Source organism: Podarcis vaucheri, assembly GCF_965113315.1.
Source record: "Podarcis vaucheri genome assembly, chromosome: 2".
Lineage (NCBI taxonomy): Eukaryota > Metazoa > Chordata > Lepidosauria > Squamata > Lacertidae > Podarcis > Podarcis vaucheri.
This window is the reverse complement of record NC_138760.1, coordinates 16,371,883-16,394,868: the sequence shown is the minus strand read 5'-3', so window position 1 is coordinate 16,394,868 and position 22,986 is coordinate 16,371,883. Positions and strand designations below refer to the sequence as shown.

The 22,986-nt window shown below is 44.4% G+C and overlaps 1 long non-coding RNA gene across 2 annotated transcripts in view; it reads right to left on the bottom strand.

The window, feature by feature from the left end:
* Nucleotides 1–10,387: 10,387 nt before the first annotated feature.
* The window catches only part of LOC309526642, a 29,658-nt gene continuing 17,059 nt past the window's right edge, over nt 10,388–22,986 (bottom strand). For both annotated transcript variants that reach the window (XR_014216773.1, XR_014216774.1), the window contains exon 4: nt 10,388–10,651. This is a non-coding gene — a long non-coding RNA (uncharacterized lncRNA). The remainder of the gene's footprint in view (nt 10,652–22,986) is intronic.

Below are 22,986 nucleotides of genomic sequence, written 5' to 3'. Positions count from 1 at the left end.
CCAGCCAGCCTGACTCATGCTACACAATAAGCCAGTTCAAACGTCTCAGAAATGCAACATGGTACTATCCCCCCTCAGACTGCAGCTGTGGGTATCGATGTATGTTTGAATGTTCCTCCATAGTTAAAAAGCTTTTGACTCTTTTTTCTGGCATATCACCATTAAATGCAGATTTTAGTTTTATCTCTTGTTTGTTTTTATTTACAGATAGGTAGCCGTGTTGGTCTGCCATAGTCAAAATAAAAAAATTCCTTCCAGTAGCACCTTAAAGACCAACTAAGTTAGTTCTTGGTATGAGCTTTCGTGTGCATGCACACTTCTTCAGATACACTGAAACAGAAGTTGCCAGATCTTGCTTGGCAGGGGGTTGGACTCGATGGCCCTTGTGGTCTCTTCCAACTCTATGATTCTGTGAGAAGGTGGGGAGGGGTATTACTCAGAAGGGTGGTGGGAATGGGAGATTGGCAGATAGCTGAGATGAGCCTGTTGACGACTCTTAACGACTGTAATAGGTCTATTTCTACAAAGGAATTTCAGAAATAGACTGGAAAGAGAAGCTGCTGAATTGCAACTCATTACCAAACTTAAAACCATGGAGAGACCTGGTCTGAACAGAGACATTGGATTCTTATCTCATTATACATGACTAAGCCATTTTTCACCTTCTCACCCCTTGCCTTTTCCTGTAAAACCTATTGCAGTCGTTAAGAGTCGTCAACAGGCTCATCTCAGCTATCTGCCAATCTCCCATTCCCACCACCCTTCTGAGTAATACCCCTCCCCACCTTCTCACTATATAGAAGGATCTGGCAACTTCTGTTTCAGTGTATCTGAAGAAGTGTGCATGCACATGAAAGCTCATACCAAGAACTAACTTAGTTGGTCTTTAAGGTGCTACTGGAAGGAATTTTTTTATTTTGTTTTTATTTGTGTGACTTCAGGTCCCATCCTCCCTAACCATCGACCATGATGTCTCTGGCCGGATGGTCGATGAAATCCAGAAATATCTGAAGAACCACAAAGAAAGACAGGGAGGGAGCAAAGTCAGGGGAGATTTGGCAAAGGTTGTGGCCATAGAGGTTGATAAATTGGGTCACATCTCAAGAGCTTCCAGTAGCAAAATAATTAATATTTTGAAAAATCCATTTCATTTGTGTCTTCATTATTTCACATTCCATGGTGATGAATTCATAGAGTTTTAAAAGTTGTTTGGGTACTAGCATACATGAAAAGGGCGAGATTACAATCTATTTAAACAAGATTGGACATTTGCAAGGCAGTGCCTATCAAGCTCATAGGCAGTTGTTGATTTTTATATCAGATTAATCTGACAGAACTGTGTATTATGTACATTGTCTATATTTCTGTAGGACTATATTAAACACACATGCAGCTCATACAATCGTTATTGGTCATAATAAAATGAGCAATGCCAATACAGCACTCTAGATTTAATGCATATACTGTGCGCATAAAAAGAGTGTACTTTGAAATCATTTTTTCTTAACAGGGGAAAAGGAAGGGAAAGATACTGTAAGAGGAATCGGTGATGAATTTTAGAAGAACACCTGGAGAATTTAAAAGTCCCCAGGTATTTCCAAAGGTGTTACACACCATTCATTGACTGAAGAATCGAGTGTGGAGTTATAAAACAGTCACCAGGGTAAAGTTGCAATGCAGCCATTGTTGTGGCTTTTCATGCATGTCAGGGATGTGGAATCCTTTTTCAGTCTACAGACCGCATCCCTTTTTGGGCAATTTTCCAGAGACCACATGCCAGTCATGTGGGGGACCAGAGTCAAAAATGAATAGAGCTATCAATCCATACCCTCCAAGATTTCTCGGATGAAAATAGGGACATTCTATTCTACATCAGGGAGCTTCTCCCACATTTGATCTCCTGTACACATAAACATCATATACACAATTTACATGAGTCACCTTGAGCCAATTACAACTTCTCAGCCTCACCTACCTCACAGGCAGTGGTGGAGCTTCATGCTTTGGCACTGGGGAGGTGGAGAACAGGCAGAGGCAGGGCTGGTGCGCATCCTGGGGGCGTGGCGCGTGTCCTGGGGGTGTGGCGCCTGCAGGGCATGGCGCCCAGCACGGACGGGGGGCAGCCGCGATGGCACCCTACCGGGATCGTTCTGCCAGGGGCGGTGCGCTCCCCTGCACTCCTCTTCCTCCGCCAGTGCTCACAGGATTGTTGTACAGAAAAAGAATGTGCACGAGAATGGATCATATACAACACTTTCCATAGATAAATGGAATGAAATAAAATTTTAGCTACAAGCTGCCTTGAGTCCTTGTCATGGGAAAAGGTGGGATATAACAACAACAACAACAACAACAACAACAACAACAACAACAACAACAACAACAACAACAACAACAGTGAGAATGATCAGAAACATACCAGAGAGCAAATCCCATTGATTCAGTGGGACTTAGTTCTGAGTAAAAAAATTAGGCTGCACAGTCTTTACCCAATTGCCTGGGAGTAAGAACCATTTAATACAGTGTGACTTAATTCTGAGTAGACAGTGTAAGGTTCCATTTATAATAAATGAACACTCCACACATTTCATTTTTAAAAAATGGCTGGCGGCTGAAGCATTGCAGTTAAAGCATTTAAAGTAGATTGCTTACATTTCCCTTCAAAATTATAGGAAGGGCTTCATATTCCAGCTTCACTATTTCCTTCATTTGGTGCAAGTATTTTATTTTCAGTATAAACAGGATTCAGTATTTGCACCTACGTGCACACACACCACTTTTAATTGTTCTCCAAGACGTAGGAGAGAAGAAAAAGGGAATCCGGGACATTCCAGGATCAAATCAGAAACAAGGATGGCTTCTGTAATTCCAGGACTGTCCCTGGAAAATTGGGACACTTGGAGGGTATGGAATACAAATTTTACCTATGCACAGCTGGCTAATCTCTCCACACAGCTTTCTCTGTTCTCCATCCAGGTGAACATAAAGAGTTATGTTCAAGGACACATTCCAGTCAGGTAGAACCATTCAAGGAGCGTGCAAAGCAAGATTGGTAATGGATGTCACTTGGGGAGAGAGAATATGGCCTGAGGAGAGTCTCTGGGGGGGGGTCCTTGTTTGTCCCCAGAGCTTGTGGTTTCCCATCCTGGTGCCTAGCACACTAGAAAGAGTTGGGTTTTCCAAGCCTATGTTCATTGTTGTTGTTTTTCATCTGGAACTCATCAGAACTCAGCTCCGGCACCTCTCAGGTATGTGCCATTGCCCTTATAAGAGATCAAGGGAGGTGTTCATCTCTTTTTCTAGAAAAATAGCACTGCCTAGGTTCTTAGAAGGCATTAAATATGACCAAAATGGAATGCTTTAGTGCATTATGGGAATGTTTTTCATGGTAGCTGTGAGGAGTTTATGAAGCTCTTTGCCTGTCTCCTTTTAACATCTGTCCTTGTACCCTGTTTGCATTTGATTAGTGAGGTGCTTTTAGATCATCAAGTCTTCTCTTAAATTTAATCCTTTTTTCTTTTTCTTTTTAAGAAAAAGGCTTCCTGGCTCACATGTTGTCTACAGAGCACAGTCTTTTCAATCATCAGCTCCTTTGCATTTGTGGGCTATGGGGCTCGGGAAAGGATTGATTTACGAATCCTTCCCATGATTTATGTTCTTTGCAAGAAAGGCCTTCGTGAATCACCAAGCACGCAGACATGCACACACACCATTCCTGTTCTGCTTTCAGAAACTGTACATACACTGCAGCTTCAGAAAGTCTCTGAGCCACCAAGCTCCAACTGCAAGCCGTGCAGCTGTAATTATCCAACCTGTAATCAAGACACTGAATATTAAGAAATAATGAGAGCTCTTCATGCCTGGGATAATCTCTTGGGCCACTGACGTGCAAACTTGGGTGAGACCCATATAACAAACATTCTACCACATCATCGTATTCCTGGAGGCAGTGTGCAATTTTCTCTCACAGATCTGCAGCCACTTGAGAGGGAAGGGGGGAAGGGACAGACAGACCTATGAAATCACAGCTCCAACGTGAAGGTAGATGGGGCTCACCACCACATGCTCATCCTCTTTACGAACCACTCTGAGGGCCAAACTTAGATGTGGAATTGGTCATGTACCGCAGCTTCGAGAAGGGCTGTGGGTGGCTGGGCATGCAGAAGATGTGTCAGGTTCGATCCCTGGCCTCTTCCAGCAGAGCTGGGAGACAACCATGTCTGAAGTCCTGGACAGCTGCTTGCAGCCAGTGTGGGCACTACTGAGCAGGATGGAACAATGGTCTGACTCAGAAGAAGGCAGCTTCCTTTGTTCTTATGTTGCATAGATGCAATCAAAAAACATTGGGAGAATGACATAGGCTATGAGATTAATCCCACTCAATGGACCAGAATGTGGTCTAAACCCCCGTTTAAATCCGTATCAACAAAAAGAAAATACCGCATTTTTCGCTCTATAACACACACCAGACCATAACACGCACGTAGTTTTTAGAGGAGGAAAACAAGAAAAAAATATTCTAAACGAAATAGTGGATATATGATTTTTGTGGTTCATGCTGTGGCCACAGACATGTGATCTGACAGTGAGTTTGGAGTAGCCCAATGCAAAAATCCTGAGGATCCATGTGGATCCATGCTTTGTAACCACAGAGGAGGGAAGGAAGGCGAACCATGGATCCTCTGCTCACGACTGCAGCAGACCCCCCCCCCGCCACCTGCAGGCATTCGCTCCATAACACGCACAGACATTTCCCCTTACTTTCTAGGAGGAAAAAAGTGAGTGTTATGGTGCAAAAAATACGGTAACTCACTCTGAAACTCACCTACAGGTGGTACCTAACAACAAGAAAACTAGCGCTAATACACCCAGGAACCTTACCAAAATGCTGGAGAGGGTGCACCTCCACAGGCACATACCTCCACATGTGGTGGGAGTGCCCCAAAATCCAACTATTCTGGGCAACAGCCATACAAGAAATATGTAAAATAACTAAGCAAGTATTAGACACCACCCCAGAATTGGCCCTACTAAACATCTTCCAAGACAACAATGCCCATTTACACCACAAAGAACTCATAACCCACCTACTTTCACCAGCCAGAAACACCATAACCAGACACTGGAGAGACCTATCAGAAGTAAACATGGACCAATGATACTAAATAGTATGGGAAACAGCCCTACTAGAAAAATTAACCAATAAACTGAAACTGACACGGGGACAAACAGAAGAAGACGCCTTCACCCCGGTATGGCTCCCCTTTATCACACACACAGCCCAACAAGATAATGACAATAATCCACCAACAGCATACAAATCAATATGTCTAACCTGATCCAAAACACCCACCCACCTCACCCACACACGAAAACAAAGATCACCACAGCCAATCACAAACAAACAACCACACCATAGGCCAACCCCAACCTCTCTCACCACCAAAGAAACACAAATGAACAGCAGAGAACATGCACGAGCAACGCTGACACAAAACCCTACATACATTAAGCAAAATAGAAACATTGCCACCCGACACCCCCATCTTCCCCCTCCCCCCCCCAATGTCTCAACAAATGAAACTGATTTGTAAAAATGTTACATGGAAAAAATACGAGAGGCATTACACATGCTTCTGTAAAACAAGAAAATCTTTAATTATTATTTTTTTAAAGAATGATTTCTTTCTTAAATGGGGAGAGTGGGTTGGAACAATGGCATGAGGCACATAAGAGGGGCTTTAAGCCTTTGCCCCAACCACTGTCCCAAACAGAATCACACCCCACCTGATGTGCCCGCTCTTCGCAATGGCAGGGAGTTCCCATTGGTGCCATTGGAATATTCGGTTTGGCCATGTTTATGAATTCCTAAGTAGCCTGAACCCAGGACTTTTTTTCAGCCACAATTCAACAGAACTCAGTTCTGGCACCTCTCAGGTGTGTGCCATTGCCATTATAAGAGAACAAGGGAGGCATCCATGGCAAGTTCTGGCACCTCTTTTTCTAGGGAAGTAACACCGGTGCCATCCATCAGCAGACTGAAGAAAACAGCATGGTTTGCAGAGGTACCAAAAGGGGGGAAGAGGGAACCCTAAAAGGAAGAGCCCCAGAACAAGCTCTATGAGGTCTGAGCATGCCCAGTGAGCACAGAATTCTGGCTGACTGTTACATGGTGGGGATGGCAGAAATCTCAGACACGATGTCATGGTGGGATTGTCTGTCTGGAACCCTGAACAGGAGCACTCCACACTGGAACACTGCATTACAGGTTCCACTTGTCTATTACAAAACGCAGGAAGTTTTCATCAGACTATTTCCACCCCCCGTCCATGTAGACCAGTAGGGTCTATTCCCATCTTCCCCCCACCCCACCCCGCCATTCCATTTTACAGCTGCTTCTGCATTCCTGATTTGCTTTCGTTTGTTTTTGCACCAGCATTTCAGAATCGCTGATTTCAAGAAGAAGAAAAAAGGAAGGAATTCGTCTGAGCATGTGCACTTTCTCATGTTAAAATCACTTAACTCATAGCAACATCTCTAGACTACAGGGATTTAAAAATGGGGTTTGCTTCTGCTTCCCTGAGGCTAAACATGTTGACGTGGGGGCGGGGGTGGGAGCAGCAGTTTGTTGTAGACAAAGGATAATATACCGTATTTTTAAGTAAAATAATTATAATAAAATGAGCATTTGTAGCCCTTTGAGCCACTCTGGGCTGCTTTGGGCAGAAGGGTGGAACAGAAAATAATTAGCCATACTCTTTAATGATTTTCTGCATTGTTTTTAATTGTGTTCTTATGTTTTAATGCTTTACGTGCCCCTGGTTTTTTTTATTACATAACCGTATAGAAATACGTTTAGAAATAAATAAAATAATACTAGGTGCACATGCCTGGCCAACCACTCCTGACTATAATTAAAAAACAAAAAAAGTTTTTAATCAGTTGTGCCACTTGGCATCAGGCCATCAGCCCCAATGCATATACACACCAGCCCAGGAGCTAGTATGTATGACGTTCTCCCTCGCTGGATCATCACCTTGTCATGGTGAGTGGGCTTGCACGTTCCCATTAAACCTTGTGAAAAATGCAGAGAGCAAAACCAACCCCTGTATATGGCATTTATTGACCTGACCTTCATAATGCCCTGTGGACTGTGCTTCTGAAAATCAGCTGCCCAGATAAATTTGTGAACCTCCTTCAACTCCTCCATGATAATATGGCAGCAACAATTGCAGATAACAATGGTTCTCAAAGTGAACCACTCACAGTGGGATCAGGTGTTAAACAGGGTTGTGTTATCGCCTCAACTCTATTTATTATTTCCATGGCCATGATCCTAGACATTGTCAAAGGGAAACTCTCCACCAGGGTAGAAATCATATATCGAACACATGGAAAGCTCTCTAATCTGAGTAGGCTGAAAGCAAAGAGTAATGGTACCATAACCTCCGTCACAGAGCTTCAGTATGCTGATGACAACGTAGTGTGTGCACACTCAGAGGATGACCTCCAAATCATCCGAAATATCTTTGCAGAACTTTATGAAAAGGTTGGCCTATCGCTCAATGTCCAAAAAACCAAGCTGCAGCACCACAAATCCAACTCAATAATGTAACATTGGAAAGTGTCAATCACTTCTCCTACCTGGGCAGTTATCTTTACACGAGGGCCGACATTATGCCGAAATCCAGCACCTCCTGAGCTCTGCGAATGTTGCTTTCTCTTGATTGAAGCACAGAGTGTTTGAGGACCGGGACATTCACAGGGAAACCAAAATGCTTGTTTACAAAGCTATTGTGCTACCAACCTTACTATATGCTTGTGAAACATGGACCACTTCTAAATACCATCGCCAGCTCCTTGAAAGATTCCATCAATGGTGTCTCCAAAATCAATTTACATATAATTTGGGAAGACAGGTGAACTAATGCCAGTGTATTGGAAGAAGCAAAGATCACCAGTGTCGAAGCAATGATTCTTCAACATCAAATTTGTTGGACTGATCATGTTGTTTGGATGCCTGATTATCGTCTTCCAAAGCAACTACTCTATTCTGAACTTTAAAATGGAAAGTGTGATGCTGGTGGTCAACAAAAGAGGTTTAAAAACCCTCTGAAGGCAAAGATTTAAAAATGTAGTATAAACACCAAAAACAGAGAAACACTGGCCTACCAGTACTTCAATTAGAGAACATCCTTTACCAAAAGTGTCGTGGACTTTGAAGATGCTTGAACTCAGGATGAAAGGAAGAAACATGCTAAGAGGAAGCCACATTTGGCAAACCCTCCCCATGATCAACTCCCACCTAGAAACCTATGTCTCCACTGTGGAAAGACGTGTGGATCCAGAATTGGCCTCCACAGTCACTTACGGACTCACTGTTAAGACCATGTTCATGGAAGACAATCTTACTCGGCTACGAGTGATCGCCAAAGAAGATGTATGATGCTGCCCCTATTGACTGCCACTCTCTGGGCAGTCTGGACTTTTGCTTGAGGTCCAGACCTAGCTGCACTGTTGGCTACCTGTATATGTACATAGGCAGAGAAAGGAGGGGACAGCCAGTTTATGTGGTTTAACCCCAGGAATGGCTTTGACTGGCCGGATAAACCAGGTGACAGTAGCAGATGGGTCTCAAACCCTTGGTGAGTTAGGGTCTTCCTCTGCATGCAAAGACAGGCTCAGGAGGATTGAGTGGAGAAGACCAGTAGTGGGCTCAATGGTCAAGAAGGTGGTGAAGTCCCTAAGGAGGTTGGATGGTGTTTTTTATGCTTCCTTCTGGCAACTGACAAACTGACAAACTGGAACGTGTCCAGAGGAGGGCAACCAAAATGGTCAAAGGCCTGGAAACGATGCCTTATGAGGAACGGCTAAGGGAGCTGGGCATGTTTAGCCTGGAGAAGAGGAGGTTAAGGGGTGATATGATAGCCATGTTCAAATATATAAAAGGATGTCACATAGAGGAGGGAGAAAGGTTGTTTTCTGCTGCTCCAGAGAAGCAGAGACACGGAGCAATGGATCCAAACTACAAGAAAGAAGATTCCACCTAAACATTAGGAAGAACTTCCTGACAGTAAGAGCTGTTCGACAGTGGAATTTGCTGCCAAGGAGTGTGGTGGAGTCTCCTACTTTGGAGGTCTTTAAGCAGAGGCTTGACAACCATATGTCAGGAGTGCTCTGATGGTGTTTCCTGCTTGGCAGGGGGTTGGACTCGATGGCCCTTGTGGTCTCTTCCAACTCTATGATTCTATGATTCTAACTCCTGCAGCCAAGCACCAGGTGAGCCTCCCTGAGGAGAGCATTCCACATACAGGGAGCCACTGCAGAGAAGGCCCATTCCCATGTTGCTGCTCTCCAGACCTCTTGAGGGGACACATGAAGAAGGGCCTCAGAAGATGATCGTGGGGTTTGGGTTGGTTTCATATAGGGAGAGGCAATCCTTAAGGTATTGTGGTCCTGAGCTGTTTAAAGCTTTAGAGGTCAAAACCAGCACTTTGAATTGGGCCCAGAAACTAATTGGCAGTCAGAGCACTCAGGCCAGGACTGCTCTTACATTTCAAGCACAAAGCAAACTCCATTGTGTTCACTCAGCATTGGAATTAGACCATAATTCTGTGTAATTAAGAATCAAACACGTTCCTTCCTACCTGCATCACTTTGTCATTTAAGTACCCATCAGATTCTGGACTCTACTCGTTGCTTAATAGGACAGAATTTTTTATACATATACACAGACACATCCTTGTGTTCTAAGCTATCAGAGCAAATACAGTGGTACCTTGGGTTACATACGCTTCAGGTTACATAGGCTTCAGGTTACACACTCTGCTTACCCAGAAATAGTGCTTCAGGTTAAGAACTTTGCTACAGGATAAGAACAGAAATCAGGCTCCAGCGGCACGGCAGCAGAAGGCCCCATTGGTTAAAGTGGTGCTTCAGGTTAAGAACAGTTTCAGGTTAAGAACGGACCTCCGGAACGAATTAAGTACTTAACCCGAGGTACCACTGTATCAGAGTCTCCTGATAAAAGTATGGGTTTGACTGCAGTCAAAGTACCACAGTTTTACTTGTAGGTCTTTTATTTATTGTTTTGTCTACCCTTGCTTATGCTCCTCTGCAAAACTCCGTGGAAGCACCATCACCACCATCATCATTAGCCTGAAAAATAACTTCCGTTCACCAAGACTGTATATACCACAGCAGCATAATATGAAAGTGCATTCCTGATATAGCAAATGCCATAAATCACTGCAGCTACCCAGGTTTATCATTCATCTCCAAGTTCACAAAAAAATCAATACAGTTAGTGTCCACTGTTTAAAAACACCTTTGCCAGATAGCACAGCATTAGGGATTGAGGGGACAGAATGCTCTTAAAGGCTGCCAGTAAAGTGTTTAACAGTATGGCTGGTAATTTATTAGAAAAGAAGGCGGAGGGTTGTTGTTGTTGGGGTGGAGAGAAGAACATACCGGGAAGAAATGACAGGAGGAAAGTGAACTGGCTGGCCTTCCACTTCCTCTGATTGAGCTGTTGGGTTTTTTTTCCTCTCTCTCTCTCTCTACAATAATTATTGGTTTCTCCTTGTAACTTTCTTTTGATGCAGTCATGGGCATTTATGGTTCTCAAACATTGTCTGTAATGTTGCAACACCTAGCATATAAAAAGTAAAGTATAGCAATCATCATCATGCTTTGCATTTCAATGTGGTCTTTCATCTTACGGGGAGATGCAGTCAGTGGCGTAGCATGGGGGGTGCAGGGGGGCCGGCCGCACCGAGCGCAACATCTGGGGGTTAGGGTGTGCAAACCCACGGGTTAGGGGGCGCAAATCCACAGGTTAGGGGGCGCAAATTACTTGTCTTGCCCCGGGTGCTGACAACCCACGCTACGCCACTGGATGCAGTGCTTCCCTCCCCTAGAAAAAGAAAAAGGAATAAAGAAAAATGGGAAATAAAAGCCGATAGGTAAAAAAATAAAAATTCCTTGGATAAAAAGGGCTGCATGGCATGGGACTTGTGTACACAAGCTGGGACCTCCTGCTCCTTTCATTTCCCCTTCAGTCCCACTCCTACACCCTCAAAATTGGCTCTGAAGGGTAGTAGGGCTTTCAGGAGCCGATTTTGGGGGTTATGGGGAGAGAAGAAGACATGGAAGTTGCATTGTGATATAGCTGAACCCTGCTGGCACATCACTGGGTACAAGTCAAATACTTTCCAAGGCAGCACAGGATGGTTGTTTTACCCTCACAGTCAAATAATTTCTTCAGTATATCTGAAGGAGCACCTCCACTCTCATCATTCTACCAGGACACTGAGGTCCAGCGCCGAAGGCCTTCTGGTGGTTCCCTCACTGAGAGAAGCCAAGTTACAGGGAACCAGGCAGAGGGCCTTCTGGGTAGTGGCGCCTGCCCTGTGGAATGCCCTCCCATCAGGTGTCAAGTAAATAAACAACTATCTGACTTTTAGAAGACATCTGAAGGCAGCCCTGTTTAGGGAAGCTTTTAATGTTTGATGCATTACTGTATTTTAATATTTTGTTGGAAGCTGCCCAGAGTGGCTGGGGAAGCCCAGCCAGATGGGTGGGGTATAAATAAATTATTATTATTATTATTATTATTATTATTATTATTATTATTATTATTATTATTATTATATAATATTATAATATATTATTATTATTATTATTATTATTAATAATAATATTATTATCTATGTCCAACAGAGGAGGGACTCATCAGTTTTAAAGAGAGAGAGAACAAAGAGGAAGGAAAGTTGCTTTTGTTTTTGAAATACGTTTTGCAATGTGTGGATCTGCATATTTTTTCTAACACTTTTGTTTTGAGATTAAAATTCTCTGGGATAATTACGGAGTTTTATTTTTATGTCAGGCAAAACCTGTTGGCAGTCCACAAGTCATTTGTAGTTGTTGCTGTTGTTGTTATTTACTACTGCTGCTCTGATTACTACATTTATACCCCACATTTCCTCCAAGGAACTCAAAGGGGCATACATGGTTTTCCCCCTCTCCTTTTTATCCTCACAATAACCGTGTGAAATAGGTTGGGTTGAGAGATAGTGGCCGACCCGACCCCAGGTCACCCAGTTAGCTCTACGTCTGAGTGGTGATTTAAAACCTGGTCCTCCAAGTCCCGGTCTCAATAATCCAACCACCATAACATGCTGGCTCCCACCAGGAATTTGTCTGGCCTTTGCAGTACCCCACTAAGTATGGGAGAAAATTTCAATTTTGTATACACCTCTCCCAGTGAGAAACATGGGCATATTGTGTGGCAAGTACATACTTCTAGCCCATGGCTAGAAATGCATTCAGTTCCAGTGGTGCAAAAGCAAACCACCCCTGCTTTGTTGAAATCATTTTATACGCTTACAAAGTTCTGCTGAGTTGTTCCAAGCCATATATATGTGCAAACTTGTACCACTAATTAATCCAGAAGAGCAATGCGTCGTCAAGTACATTAAGCATACACAGCACGGCAACATACACCCTTCTGCCATTCTGTGCAGATGAAAGCAAAGCCGATCACTCTGAAATCACAGCATAGATCACTCTGAAGAGAAAGTTATTCTGGGTTCAACGACCTTGACTATGAGACTCTTGAGAGTCCCATGGACTGCAAGAAGATGAAACCTATCCATTCTGAAGGAAATCAGCCCTGAGTGCTCACTGGAAGGACAGATCCTGAAGCTGAGGCTCCAATACTTTGGTTACATCATGAGAAGAGAAGACTCCCTGGAAAAGACCCTGATGTTGGGGAAAATGGAGGGCACAAGGAGAAGGGGACGACAGAGGACAAGATGGTTGGACGGTGTTCTCAAAGCTACCAGCATGAGTTTGACCAAACTGCGGGAGGCAGTGGAAGACAGAAGTGCCTGGCGTGCTCTGGTCCATGGGGTCATAAAGAGTCGGACACGGCTAAACGACTAAACAACAAATACTATATTTTGTGGCATCTTCTCTGAGGTCACTGTCACCTGCCTTGCTTTATACCTGGAAAGGGGGTGGGGCTTACTGCCAGATGTTGATAAACTCCTATCAGCTCTAGCCATTATGCTCTATTGTCAGCAATGTTGTGAGTTGGAGTCCAGTAAGATCTGGAGGGGCAAAGATTAGCAAACCTTGCTGTATGCCAGGCATAGGCAAACACAGCCCTCCAGATGTTTTTTGGGACTACCATCATCCCTGACCACTGGTCCTGTTAGCTAGGAATGATGGGAGTTGTAGTCCCAAAATATCTGGAGGGCTGAGTTTGCCTATGCCTGCTTTATGCTACAGCAAGCTGCCCACTTGTGTTCTGCCAGGATGTATGCCCACCTGCCAGCAGTGTGACAGATCCCACCCTGCCTGGAGTTTTGCAATCGCAGGGCAAGACCTCCATTCCCCACAAAAAGGATCCCTAAACCCCTGGTTGCAGCCATGTATGGCAGTTTGGAATGTAGGTCACCACGGAGGAAGGGGGAATATAGCAAACATGACTTTTTCCTGTAAGGTTTCTGGCTTCAGCCCACAATCCAGTACTTCCCAGACTGTTTGCTACAAGAGAACCACTAGTGTGCTATAGTAAATAAAATAAATTATTAACTATTAACAGCTCCAGGAAGCTCAAAGCCAGTGCTGGATTTACGTATAAGCTAAACAAGCTATAGCTTAGGGCCCCACTCTCTTGGGGGCCCCCAAAAAAATTCAGTATTAATATAAAAAAGGTAACGGACCCCTGGCAGTTAAGTCCATTCATGAACTCTGGGGCTGCGGCACTCATCTTGCTTTACTGGCCAAGGGAGCCGACGTTAGTCCGCAGACAGTTTTTCCGGGTCATGTGGCCAGCATGACTAAGCAGCATGACTAAGCTGCTTCTGGTGAAACCAGAGCAGTGCACAGAAACGCCATTTACCTTCCCACTGGAGCAGTACCTATTTATCTACTTGCCCTTTGATGTGCTTTCGAACTGCTATGTGGGCAGGAGCAGGGACCGAGCAACAAGAGCTCACCCCGTCAAGGGGATTTGAACTGCCAACCTTCCGATCAGCAGCCCAAGAGGCTCAGTGGTTTAGACCACAGTGCCACCTGCATCCCTTCACTATTAATATACTTCTTAATTGTATTTCAGTTCAACAATTACTTTAATAAAATCCATATTTTGTTATGTGCAAATGGCTTTAGATACCTACTAGGTCCATAAATTACCATATAGCGTATGTTCAACACAAAAAACAGTGACAATTTGATGTTGACAAAGGACAATTTATATGTGGACATATAAAGGGCCCCATTACCTTCAGGAGCTTAGGACCTCATGAACCCTAAATCAGGCCCGGCTCAAAGCAGCCACCCACATGAGAGGTTACCCATATAATAGAATCTCCCTGCATGTTTAGAAAGGATCTCCTCCTAACCAGCCTCTCCTGAAGAAAGTAATCTTCTCTTCCCTACCTGCCCTACTTTCATGGTTTAGGTTGATAACTCTTCGGGACTGCGCACGGCTATTTTTTTCTTTTTCTTACATAACGCCAAGTACTTTGAAGGTGCTGTCTAGAATAAATGAATCATCACCATAAATCCTTTCTTTTGGCTGTAGCAACAAAGGCCAAAAGCGATCGTCCTTGCCACAGCCCCAAACGCTTTCTAAACTCAGCCTGCCCCGTAGTAATTAAAAGCCAATCCATGATTGTTGGGGCGGGGTGGCTGTTCTCCCTTGTAAAGGTTCCTGACGGGGGTGGGGGATTACCTCTAATTTTTTTCTTCTTTTGATTATAATTTTTGCAACCCTGCTGAACATTGAAACTTGGAAGCGACCGTCGTTGCAATCCATCATTGCGTCAAATCCAGATTGTCCTTGAGCCCGAAGCGTACTGTTTCCAAAGGGAGCCTTTCAACACAGCGCGTGGAGCTCTCTGTACCTGACGGATAAAGAGCTAGTTCACCTTATTCCAGCCAGTGCGCTGAGCCCCGAGTTAAGCTTCGCCCCAGAGCGGTTGAATCGGACAAATGATTCTTCCCTCCTTCTGCGGAGGCTGCTTTTTGGAAAGCAGCGGGACTGCAAAAACCAGAAAGGCACAAGGACGTATTCTGCGCCGACGTCTAAAAGTACATTCGGTGCTGTTTAGTTATCCTTCAATAATTTTATATAGCGAGTTCTAGGGCTCAGAGCATTTCACGGACCTCAGCTAGCTGTAGAGTAAACAGTGCAACAGCCCTGCGTGGTAGGTGCGGACAAACCTTTAGTATTAACGGATCTGTTTCGTTTTTTAACCAGGACCTCGAGATCCACGAGCGCAAGCCAGGTGTGAAATGGGGGGAGGGAAAGAGAAACATAATTAAGGGACAAGATGCCTTTTTAAACTCAGCCTAGAAATTGGTCCAAGCGCTGAGTTCACAATCCTTTCGCATCACACTCCTGTATTTGTTTCAGCAACTTAATTTAGGGGAGAAAGGGGGTGGAAAGAGCCTGTTTGTTATTGCTATCCTTAAACAATTGGGAGTGGATCACCCAGATCTGGATCCACCTTCTGCCTTACCACCTGAAGATCTGGGTCCATTTTCTACATTACCGTCTATAACGTTGTTGTTGTTTAGTCGTTTAGTCGCGTCCGACTCTTCGTGACCCCGTGGACCAGAGCGCGCCAGGCACTCCTGTCCTCCACTGCCTCCCGCAGTTTGGTCAAACTCATGCTGGTAGCTTCGAGAACACTGTCCAACCATCTCGTCCTCTGTCGTCCCCTTCTCCTTGTGCCCTCGATCTTTCCCAACATCAGGGTCTTTTCCAGGGAGTCTTCTCTTCTCATGAGGTGGCCAAAGTATTGGAGCCTCAGCTTCACGATCTGTCCTTCCAGTGAGCGCTCAGGGCTGATTTGTTTCAGAATGGATAGGTTTGGTCTTCTTGCAGTCCATGGGACTCTCAAGAGTCTATAACGTTACAGGGTCAATATAAAGGTAATTAGAAAAATAACCCTGCTGGATCAGGTTGAGGCTACATCTCTATACGGATTTACCTGGGTAGGTATGTATAAGGATGCATTCTAAGGCCACAATCCTGTACTGTACACACTTATTTGGCAAGGAACTCTATTGAACGTGATAGAACTTTTTTCCACAGTGGCCTGCTATGTGCTTCTGGGAAGCCCACAAGTTGGGGCTCCCACTAAGTTGACCTCATTCCTTGAGCTAATAAACTAGGGGGGGCTCTATTTCCAAACTAGGGGACCAAGTTAGACACATATTTTGCATACTTTGTTAGATACAAGATTCCCAGCGGATCTCGATTATTCATTGGGAGAGATTTATTGTGAGTTAACGCTATTATAGCTGTTTAATTCAGCACTCCAGGTGTAAATGGAAATGGTTACATCTGGGTCACACATTTGGAACCGGTGAAGGTTGAGGCTTGGTGGGTAGTGGGAGGACGGCACTCAATATTTATAATCTTTTGGTAGATGATATGAATCATAGAATCATAGAATCATAGAGTTGGAAGAGACCACAAGGGCCATCGAGTCCAACCCCCTGCCAAGCAGGAAACACCATCAGAGCACTCCTGACATATGGTTGTCAAGCCTCTGCTTAAAGACCTCCAAAGTAGGAGACTCCACCACACTCCTTGGCAGCAAATTCCACTGTCGAACAGCTCTTACTGTCAGGAAGTTCTTCCTATGTTTAGGTGGAATCTTCTTTCTTGTAGTTTGGATCCATTGCTCCGTGTCCGCTTCTCTGGAGCAGCAGAAAACAACCTTTCTCCCTCCTCTATGTGACATCCTTTTATATATTTGAACATGGCTATCATATCACCCCTTAACCTCCTCTTCTCCAGGCTAAACATGCCCAGCTCCCTTAGCCGTTCCTCATAAGGCATCGTTTCCAGGCCTTTGACCATTTTGGTTGCCCTCTTCTGGACACGTTCGTTTGTCAGTGTCCTTCTTGAATTGTGGTGCCCAGAACTGGACACAGTACTCCAGGTGTGGTCTGACCAGAGCAGAATACAGTGGCACTATTACTTCCCTTGATCTAGATGCTATACTCCTATTGATGCAGCCCAGAATTGCATTGGCTTTTTTAGCTGCCGCGTCACACTGTTGGCTCATGTCAAGTTTGTGGTCAACCAAGACTCCTAGATCCTTTTCACATGTACTGCTCTCAAGCCAGGTGTCACCCATCTTGTATTTGTGCCTCTCATTTTTTTTGCCCAAGTGCAATACTTTACATTTCTCCCTGTTAAAATTCATCTTGTTTGTTTTTGCCCAGTTCTCTAATCTGTCAAGGTCGTTTTGAAGTGTGATCCTGTCCTCTGGGGTGTTAGCCACCCCTCCCAGTTTGGTGTCATCTGCAAATTTGATCAGGATGCCCTTGAGTCCATCATCCAAGTCGTTGATAAAGATGTTGAATAAGACCGGGCCCAAGACAGAACCCTGTGGCACCCCACTAGTCACTCTTCTCCAGGATGAAGAGGAACCATTGATGAGCACCCTTTGGGTTCGGGCAGTCAGCCAGTTACAAATCCACTGAGTGGTAGCATAGTCAAGACCGCATTTTACCAGCTTCTTTACAAGAATATCATGGGGCACCTTGTCAAATGCTTTGCTGAAATCAAGGTAGGCTACATCCACTGCGTTCCCTTCATCTACCAGGCTTGTAATTCTGTCAAAAAACGAGATCAGGTTAGTCTGACATGACTTATTTTTCAGAAATCCATGCTGACTATTGGTGATCACAGCATTCCTTTCTAGGTGCTCACAGACTGTTTGCTTAATGATCTGCTCCAGAATCTTCCCTGCTATTGATGTCAGACTGACTGGGCGGTAATTATTTGGGTCCTCTCTTTTCCCCTTTTTGAAAATAGGGACAACATTTGCCCTCCTCCAGTCTGCCGGGACTTCGCCTGTTCTCCAGGAATTCTCAAAGATGACTGCCAGTGGTTCTGAGATCACATCTGCCAGTTCTTTTAATACTCTTGGATGCAGTTCATCTGGCCCTGGAGACTTGAATACATCTAACCTAGCCAAATATTCTTGTACTATCTCCTTAGTTATTCTGGGCTGTGTTTCCTTTGCTGAATCATTTGCTTCAAATTCTTCAGGTCGGGCATTGTCTTCTTTATCGGAGAAGACTGAGGCAAAGAAGGCATTGAGGAGTTCAGCCCTTTCTGTGTCCCCTGTTTGCATTTCACCGTCTTCTCCTCTGAGTGACCCCACTGTTTCTTTGTTCTTCCTTTTGCTACGAACATACCCATAAAAGCCTTTTTTGTTGCTTTTAACCTCTCTAGCAAGCCTGAGTTCATTCTGTGCTTTAGCTTTTCTGACTTTGTATCTACACGTGCTGGCTATTTGTTTGAATTCCTCTTTGGTGGTTTCCCCCCTTTTCCATTTTTTGTACACATCCTTTTTTAATCTTAATTCAGTTAAAAGTTCTTTAGATAGCCACCCTGGTTTCTTTAGGCACCTTCCATGTTTTCGTCTCATTGGTATTGCCTGACGTTGTGCTTTTACTATCTCCGTCTTAACAAACTCCCAGCCATCATGAACTCCCTTTCCTTTTAGTATTGCTGTCCATGGGATCTCACCCAGCACTTCCCTAAGTTTTATGAAGTCGGCTTTCTTAAAGTCAAGAAATTGAGTCCTAGTATGCTTGGCTGCTACTTTCCGCTGTATAGTAAACTTCAGAAGAGCATGATCACTCGCGCCTAATGATCCTTCCACATCTACCCCACTAACCAGGTCATCAACATTGGTTAGGACCAGGTCTAAAATGGCTGTTCCTCTTGTTGCTTCTCCCACTTTCTGGACAATGAAGTTGTCTGCAAGGCCAGTGAGGAATCTGTTTGACCTTATGCTCTTGGCTGAGTTTGACGTCCAACAAATATCCGGGTAATTGAAGTCCCCCATTACTACTATCTCCCTTCCTTTTGCATGCTTGGCCATCTGTTCCAGGAAGGCATCATCTATGTCCTCCGTTTGGCTTGGGGATCTATAGTAAACTCCCACAATGAGGTCTCTGTTATTCTTCTCTCCCTGAATTTTGACCCAAATGCTCTCACTTTGGCTTTGAGGTTCTAAATCTTGGATCTCTTCACAGGTATACACACCCCTGACATATAACGCCACTCCTCCTCCTTTCTTGTCTGGTCTGTTTCTCTGAAATAGACTGTATCCCTCCATTATTACATTCCAATCGTGGGACTTATCCCACCAGGTTTCAGTGATGCCTATTATGTCATGTTTAGTTTGCTGTACCAAGAGCTCAAGCTCATCTTGTTTATTTCCCATGCTTTGCGCATTAGTGTACAGACATTGAAGTCCATTAATCATTCCCCCGTGTCTCTTATTTAAGGATTTTTTCCTCCCTCCACTAGGTCCGCGTGCTGTTTGCTCCATTTGGTCTATGACATTTGGATGATCATCTTCATTAATTGATAGACTCCTACCTTCAGGAGCACTGTCTCCCTCCCCCACATTAGTCAGTTTAAAGCCCTCCTGATGAGGTTTCTGAGATTTTTGGCAAAAACATTTCTCCCAACCGTTGTGAGGTGCAGCCCATCACTTGCCAGAAGTCCATCTTCAAGAAACTGCAGTCCGTGATCTAAGAATCCAAACCGTTCCTGTTTACACCATTTGCGAAGCCAGCTGTTCACTTCCACTATTTTCCCCTCTCTCCCTGGGCCACGTCGTTCAACTGGGAGGACAGACGAGATGACAATTTGTGCATTTAGTTGCTTCAATTTCCTGCCGAGAGCCTCGTAGTCTCTTTTGATCTTCTGGAGGCTATTGCTTGCAGTGTCATTGGTTCCCACATGAACCAAGAGGAAGGGGTATTCGTCAGTGGGTTTTATGATTCCTTGCAGTCGTTCAGTTACATCTTGGATCTTAGCCCCGGGGAGACAGCACACTTCCCGAGACATCTTGTCAGGCCCACAGATCACTGCTTCTGTTCCCCTCAGTAGGGAATCCCCTATCACCACTACACGCCTCCTCTTGGGTTTGGTCGGGGTTCTTCCGTGAGCTGTCCGTTCCAAGGTCGCCTGCACATTCCCTGAGGACTGACTTTGCTGCTCGTCTTCATATACCTGATCGACTGTAATGAGAGAGAGATCCTCAAATGGAGTCTGCTCTTCGTCTTCCATGCTAGGGGAGAGGACCTCAAAGCGATTGTGTATTTCTAAACAATCAGAGTGAACCCTGGGCCTCCTACTTCTTTGAGTCACGTTTCTCCATATATCTGGCTCCTGTGTTGGTGAACTAGCCTCCTTCTCAGGGGAGTCCCCTGTCTCCTCCCTGGTGGAGACGGTGTGCTCTGTTGCTTCCAAGAAGAGCTCCAGCTCTCTAATTCTTTGGAGCGTAGCTACACGTTCCTCCAGTTGCTGGACTTTGTCTTTTAAAAGGGCAATCAACATGCAATTGCTGCAGGTAAAGCTGCCTGCAACCTTTGGCAAGATGGCAAACATTGCGCAGGAATCGCAGGCGACTGCAGCTGTTCCCTCCCCTTCCATCTTGAGATCGTGTCGTTGGGGGTGGCTACAGAGGTCCTCCATCATAAAAAGCTTCGTCGTAATTCTAGTACTGCGGGTGGGGGGAAGGAAACGAGATCAACACCACAAATATTGTGCTGCATCAAGGAAAACATTGTCCTTCGACTGACTTTAATTCACTTTGGCTGAAGTCCTGCTCGCATTAAAGCTAATGGCGATCCCATTAAATTTAATGGATCAGGATTTTGCCCTCAGTTCAGATTCCTCGGACCATCACTCATGACTCGGCAGTTTATGATTTTGCTGCGTCAGGTGTCACTGAGAGCGGTGTCTGGAGTCTGGAGTTTTCGGCTGAAGCTCCAGTTACTGAGATAATGGAGGAAGATTTGCTGAGTCATCCCTAGAGGCTGCAAAAACTGTAATGCTGCAGATGAATTGCAATTCTTTTACATATGTTTTATGGGGAGTTCTGAGAAACGCCAAGTTTCTGTGAAACCTTTTTATGTAGTGTTAGAATTCACACTTTCTGGATCTGGGGACAGGTTATCACACAGACTAACATTCCTTTGCTAGGAATGTTCTTTGCTAGAGAGAGAGAGAGCTAACTTCCTTTAGAAAACTGCATTGAAGACATTTCTTTTTTTAAAAAAAAAAGGGTAGTGTTGTTAATTTGTATTTACTGTTGAGAAGAGATGTAACTCCAGCTAATGCACCCTGGTGTATCCTAACTTCCACTGCCCCTGCCCCTTTTTGTTTCGTTTCAGTGGATAAAATATATATTTCATCCTTCAAAAGCCAGTTAGAGTCTTCTCTGATAACAGGAAAACTCTACATCTACAAAATATGTTTTAAATGTTTGGATCACTTCACTTCTGATTTCAACAAGCATTAGAAGAATTGTAAGGTAGGTTTGTAATACCTCTGACAGCACAATCTCATGCATGTTTCCTCATAAGTTGTGTTGAGTTCAGTTGAGCTTACTCCCAGGTACATGTGTATGGGGTGTAGCCCACAGCCAAGACTAAACAAACCAGGGATGCCAACTTGAATAAAAGATAAGCCCCACCCAGCATAATCGATCACAAGATGCAGTGTGCACACACCATTTGAATGGCAATGTCCATTAACTTGGGGGGGGGCTGGCCCTCTCAAAAAAATTATTAGGGGAGAGAAAGAACCTTGGGCCTTGGTCCCTAGGAGCTGGCTCCTATGAGAAGAACAATGGCTTGCTTAAGGACCCTTTATCTGAGTCAATTGCTGAGTTAGGATTTGAACCCTGGACACTCCACTTCACACTATCGGCTCACTTCATCTTTACAGAGCTCCACAGAGAACTTCAGAAAGAGTTTCTAACCATCTTCATCCAGAACCATAAAACAGCCCATTGGAATGGGAGTAATATTTCTACATGTGCCTTGATTATCTTCAGTAAATCTATGTATGAGAGCTTTGTGGAGTTTTGTTAATACTATCCAGAAAGAGAGAGAAATCTCCAGACGGAACAGTAAGGACGAAGTGAGTTCGCCTGTCTTGGGTTTGCCATAACTAGACTGCTACTAGACTACGAAGGAGGAAGGGAGGTTTCTTCCTGCTCTGGCCACTGCCAGAGGTATTCCCCCGCTCTCTGGCAGAGCCAACAGAAAGTAGACTATTGCTGTGCCTACATTTCCCAACCTGCCTTGGGGTCTAAAAAGGGGGGAAAGCACTGTATTTCCTTAAAGGGGAAGCACTGTTATTTCTTCTACCTAATACTAATACAGAGATTTGCTGTCACTAAATAACTGACCCCTGTAGGGGCAGAACACCCTTTATGCTTCTTGGCAGCAGTTGAAAGGAATGTATAGGTTACTGGATGAATGCAAAATGATGTTAAGGATTAAAAATTTCAGCATGTACTTGTGTGAGGGCGTATAAGATATTGGACTTTGGAGTTAAAATGCTGGCTGATGCTGAACTGATTACTGAAATTCCTGCTGGAGGAGCACACTTTGCCCTGGGTATAATCACACTGAGACTCTGAGTTTGGAAAATAAGCTACATTAATTGCAAGAAATGTTTTTCTTCTTCTTTGGCACTCACTCGCAGCCGAGTAAGATTGTCTTCCATGAACACGCTCTTAACAGTGAGTCCATAAGTGACTGTGGAGGCCAATTCTGGATCCACACATCCTTCCACAGTGGAGACATAGGTTTCTGGGTTGGAGTTGATCATGGGGAGGCTTTGCCAAATGTGCCTTCCTCTTAGCGTGTTTCTTCCTTTCATCCTGAGTTTGAGCGTCTTCAAAGTCCATGACAACTTTGGTAAAGGCTGTTCTCCAATACATACATACACACACACATACATACATACATACATACAATACATATTTGATAAGAAAGGTCCCTAGTTCTAGCTAACAGGCCCTGCTTGCTCTTGCAGCATGGTGGGAGACATAGGAGCCAACTCCTAGCAACCAAGGTCCTTTTGGCCCCCAAAATAAAATATTTGAGGGGGCCAAGGGGCCCCAAGTTGATAGG